The following is a 6,000-nucleotide window of genomic DNA, read 5'->3' as shown; positions in this document are numbered from 1 at the left end:
TCCCGTGGTCCAGGAGGAAGTAGACCCTGAGGGGGATGCCCTGGAGCCCACAGGGGAACAAGTGGCCGAACTGGGAGACCTGCCCGAGCTGACCCACTGGCAGCAAGATGGTGGTCCCTCCAGGGAGGAATTCTGTGCGGAACAGAAAGTGTGCCCTTCTCTTGTGGGTATGAGGCAGCAGGCCTCAGCCCAAACCTCAGGTGATCAGTCAGGGTCACATTTTGTTTACTGGGAGAACGACCTCCTGTATAGCGAGCCTAAGGCTGCTGAGCCTGGGTCAGCCCGTGTGCTGGTGGTACCCCAGCACTTCAGAGCCTTCCTACTGGGTTTGGCTCATGACGTTCCGTTAGCTGGACATCTGGGGCAGGACAAGACCTATGACAGGCTTGTCACCCATTTCTATTGGCCTCAGATGCGAAGGGATGTAGACATCCATTGTAAGACTTGTCACACTTGCCAGGCAAGTGGGAAAAGCGGAAGGAAGCAGAAGGCTCCCCTCCAACCTTTTCCAGTGGTCAGTACCCCCTTTGACCGGGTGGGGATTGACATTGTTGGGCCCCTGGACCCCAAGACAGCCCTGGGCAACAGGTTTATCCTGGTCTTGGTGGACCATGCCACACGGTACACGGAAGCCATCCCTCTCCGAACAGTGACGGCCCCCGTGGTGGGACGGGCACTGATGGGTGTTTTCTCCCGGATGGGGTTCCCCAGAGAGGTTGTGTCAGACCGGGGCACCAACTTCATTTCCAACTATATGAAGTCTCTGTGGAAGGAGTGTGGGGTAACCTACAAGTTCACCACTCCTTACCACCCTCAAGGAAATGGGCTGGTTGAGAGATTCAACCGGACCCTTAAAGGCATGATCATGGGTCTTGAAGAACCAATGAGGCGGAAATGGGACGTCCTCTTGCCATGCCTGTTGTTTGCTTACCGAGAGGTGCCGCAAAAGTCTCTAGGGTTCAGCCCCTTTGAGCTTTTGTATGGTCACCCGGTAAGAGGACCTTTGAGTCTGGTCAAAGAAGGCTGGGAGCAATCTCCCAGGAAACCTCCCCAGGATGTATACAGTTACATGCTGGCCTTTAGGGACCAGACTAGGCGCTTCAGAGATATTGCTCAGGCAAATCTGGAGGCCAGCCAGGAGGAAATGAAGCGGTGGTACGACCGGAACGCCACTCTGGTTGAGCTTCAGCCTGGTCAGGAAGTTTGGGTCATGTCCCCTGTGGAACCTTGTGCGCTCAAGGACAGGTGGACTTGGCCGTTTAAGGTTGTGGAGAAGAAGAGCGATGTCACCTACTTGGTGGACTTGAAATCTCCCAGGAACCCCTTGCGGGTCCTGCATGTCAACAGTTTGAAGCCCCACTTAGAAAGGTCCGAAGTGGGCATGCTCCTAGCTACAGATGCTGGAATGGAGGAGGAGAGTGAGCCTCTTCCTGACCTCCTGTGTGCTAAAGAGCAAGATGGGTCAGTGGATGGTGTTGTCCTCTCTGACACACTGACCCTTGAGCGGAAGCAGGATTGTGCCAACTGTTGGGACAATTCCCTGATCTGTTTTCCTTGGTTCCGGGTGTCACTCATTGGTGTGTCCATGATGTTGACACCGGAGACAGCCCTCCTGTGAAGCACAAGGCTTACAGGGTGACTGACAAGGTCAGAGCATACATTAAAGAGGAGGTCTCCAAAATGTTTGCCTTAGGGGTGGTTGAGTCCTCTAGCAGTCCTTGGGCCAGCCCAGTGGTCTTGGTCCCGAAGGCTGCAGCGCCTGGTGCTTCACCAGAACTTCGGTTCTGTGTGGATTACCGAGGGCTCAATTCAGTCACCTAGACTGACGCTCACCCCATCCCCAGAGCTGATGAGCTCATAGATCGGTTGGGGGCTGCTCGGTACCTTAGCACGTTTGATCTAACGTCTGGGTACTGGCAGATCGCCTTAACTGATGGGGCAAAAGAGAGGTCAGCATTCTACACACCAGATGGGCTATACCAGTTTCGGGTGATGCCCTTTGGGATGAAGAATGCCCCTGCCACCTTCCAGAGGTTGGTCAACCAGGTCTTGGCTGGACTGGAGGATTTCAGTGCCGCCTACCTGGACGACATCGCAGTGTTCAGCGCCAGTTGGGAGGAAAACTTGCGCCACCTCCAGGAAGTGTTGTTGGCCCTGCGCAGAGCAGGCCTCACAATCAAAGCTAGTAAGTGCCAGATTGGGCAGGGTTCTGTGGTGTACTTGGGGCACCAAGTAGGGAGCGGCAAGGTTGCCCCCCTGCAACCCAAGATTGATACCATCCTGGCTTGGGCACCGCCCAAAACCCAAACGCAGGTGAGAGCCTTCTTAGGACTCACGGGTTACTACAGGAGGTTTGTCAAGGATTATGGTAACATTGTACACCCCTTGACTTCGCTGACTTCCAGGAAGCAGCCCCGAAATGTGATCTGGACTGACGCCTGTCAGACGGCCTTCGACACCCTGAAAACTATACTCCACGCACCCAACTTTTCTAAAGAATTTATTGTCCAGACGGACGCTTCAGAGCATGGCGTGGGGGCTGTCCTAGCTCAGGTGAATGAAGAGGGCCGAGACTTGCCTGTAGCCTTCATCAGCCGGAGGTTACTTCCCAGGGAAACGAGGTGGAGTGCGATAGAGCGAGAAGCATTTGCTGTGGTCTGGGCGCTGAAGAAGCTAAGACCCTACCTGTTTGGGACTCACTTCCGGGTTCAGACCGACCACAGGCCCCTCAGATGGTTGATGCAGATGAGGGGTGAGAATCCAAAACTGTTGAGGTGGTCCATTTCCCTACAGGGGATGGACTTTACGGTGGAACACCGCCCTGGTACAGATCACGCCAATGCTGATGGTCTGTCCAGATTTTTCCGCCTTAGTGAAGAGGACTCCCTAGGTCAAGGGTAGTTCTCCCCACATTTCAGCTGGAGGGGACACGTGTTAGACCTGACATCATTGGCTTGAGTCTCTCCTCCATTTTTTTCTGTTTGCCTCCACTGTTTTACGATGTTCTTGCTGGTATATGCTTTGGGCACTGTGCCACTGCTGATCAGTGCCACAGTGCAAGTGCTCCCTATATAAAATTGCTGTATTGATTGAATTCCATGTTTGGCTTATTTGGTTTACTGTCAGTCCCTAGTCTAGTGCACCAGGAGTGCCAGGGCTTGTAAATACAAATGCTGCTCGTGGGCTTGCAGCACGTGTTGTGCCACCCACAAGAGCGGCCTAGTAAAAGTATGTCTGAGGGTCTGCCATTGCCAGACCCACGTGCAGTCTAGTACTGTCACGCTGACTGCGCAAGTACACCTTTTTGCCAGTCCCTAAACCCTCCCTTAACTGCATGTTAGTCACCCCTATGGTAGGCTCACGGGCCGGGTGCATTGTGCGTATAAGGTAGGACAGGCCTGACCAAGTTGGCATGTCCTAATAGTGAATTACAGCCATATTCGTTTTTCACTATTGCGAGGTAACCTGCTCTCCATTAGTTAGAATGGGTTGCCAGGATTATTAATGCTATAATCCTTGCTGGCTCGGGGATCATGGTGCAATGCCGAGTTTGGTATCCCTGAACTCGGGGTTTAATTACGCATCCGTTGGTGTGGATGGATTTTGGACTCTGGGTTTGAGAATAGCACTTTTAGAAAGTGACTATTTTCTTGTCTAACTATTTCTGGTTTCTGCTGGTTTGGTGTGTGTGTGACAGGAGCTGGGTGGCTCCGGAGATCTGATGAGTCAGTGTGGGATGAGTGGGACATTTGCGTTGAGAGTAGGGGGAGAGTAGTTGCTGATAGCCTGCCCTGCCTGATACAACGCTGGCTCCACCTCCTGCCAGGCGACTGATGGCTCTGTGCCTGCCATGGACGATCCTGGCCCCACCTCCTACCAGGAGGCCGATAGCTCTGCTCCTGCAGTGACAATGCTGGCTCCACCTCCTGCTGGGCATCTGGGGACCCAGCCCTGCTCAGTGAATAGGCCAGGTGCCTCTGCCTGGCTCCACCCACAACAGACCCCGGATGTTGGGAAACCCCCCTGCATGGACAAAGGAATCAAAGCCAAAAAGGGGTATAAGAGAAGGACCCCTGAACTAAGAATTTAGATCACTTCTGACAAGGAACCCTGAAACCAAGGACAAGAAGCCTGCTGATCCAAGGACTTGCCTACCCCTTCTGCCAGTGCGCTGTTTGCTGGGGGGAATTCTGCATTGCTTCTTTATTTTTGCCAAGGAACCAGGAGAGAGGAACTGTGTGTGTACTCTCACGCTTTGCTAAGAAAATCTCCAAGGACTGGAAGAGTGCCAGTCTCCTGTTGAAGTCACAGGGCTAAAGGACTTCATCTGCTTAAAGTGCTATTTGCTGGAACCTGTGAATCCAGCACCTTTGAAAGAATCCAGCAATTTCGACGCCGACGGACGTCGCCGAATCCAGCCCGACATAGTGAGTAACGGCTCCAGTGTCCCGCTTCCTCGACGCCGGCCGCCGGGCCCGATCGACGCCAGTAGCAATGCCAGTGAGTAGTGAGTTCGGCTCCAGCTCCAAGGGACCTCGTCTCTGCACCGCTGCTGATCGCATCAACTTCGAAGCCCTCTCGACGCCGTGAGCGCTGCTCACACTTGCAACAGCATCATCGACATCGACGACTACTGAGGCCTGATCGACACCGACGACGCGACGCCGGATTGCTCGACGCCGCTGATCATCGTGTGCTTCATTTTCCAAGGTACTGTGTTGTGGGGGGTCCGTGTGACTCCGGGCTCGACGTAGCGCTCCTCGCGGTCGACGCCGAACCTTTGGATTAACTTTGCCTCAACGTCGTGTGACTCCCGTGTGGGTTACATTGTTGCCAAGAACTGTGTTTTAAAGAAGAAGAGTTGATTTTGATGCGAAAGACTTTGTGCTAAAGAAGAAACTACGCTCAAACTATCATTTTTCCTTCTAAGAGTATTTAATCAGATTGTGCATATTTTTGTCGTTATTTGGTCTTGTGCTAAGCCTTATATAAAAATCCTTATTTTTATAATACTACTGTGTCGTGTACATTTGTAGTGTATTCACTTTATTACTGTATGTGGTCATAATGCTTAACGCACAGCCTCTGAGATAAGCCTGTCTGCTCTGCCAAGCTACCAAGGGGGTGAGCAGGGGTTATAAAAGGGTGTGATCCCTTGCCCTGACTAGAAAAGGTGTGTCCCTATTTGTCAGAAGTGTATACCTCTGCCAACTAGAGACAGCCGGTTCTAACATGGCCTCAACAGATCCTCACAAAACAGGACTTGCCGTAGGAAAAGTAGCATTGGACTTTGAAGTCCAACACTTTCCATACTGTTATGCAGATCTGCACTATCCAACACTTACCCTACTGTTGCCCTAAAAGTATTATGCTTTTTAATGGTATGCATTGTAATGGTATGTGTTGTAATGGGATGTTTTGTAATGCTAGTTTTAAAAAATGCATTGTAATGTCATGCGTTGGAAAATCATGCGAGGTAATCGTAGTTGCGATGTGAAAACTGTGTTGTAAAAGCATGTGTTTCAATTGTTCGTGTTGTAACATCATATATTCCTCTTATACTGTACATCCATGCTAACATTCTCTGATCTCAACGAAGAGCAAGTCCAGAGTGCACCAGAATGCTCTTGCCCCATTAAAAACAGTGTGTTAGCTATGCTCAACACAGTCCTGCCAAGATTCCCTGGTCCACGTGCGATATGCTGCTCTAGTCTATGTTTTTTCTTTGAATTTTAGGGCTTGTAGTCTTGTTCATTCCATTAGAAAACAGGATTACAAGTCTCAGAATCCAAAGAGAAAAACCTTGAGTTCAGCAACATATCATGCATAGTCCTGGGAAACATGGCCGCCATGTCAACATGTTTGAGCATCCTCCAGCCTTGTAGCCAGCGTTTTCTACAGGCTCACTGGTTACCCAAACAATTGCTGGGAAAAAATGTTCGAATGTGCCATACTTTAGGAAGTATTTCATGATTACATTAAAGTTGCCATGAATCCCTC

Source organism: Lissotriton vulgaris, chromosome 9 (assembly GCF_964263255.1).
Source record: "Lissotriton vulgaris chromosome 9, aLisVul1.2, whole genome shotgun sequence".
Lineage (NCBI taxonomy): Eukaryota > Metazoa > Chordata > Amphibia > Caudata > Salamandridae > Lissotriton > Lissotriton vulgaris.
The sequence above is the reverse complement of the archived record's forward strand: the minus strand, read 5'-3'. Positions refer to the sequence as shown.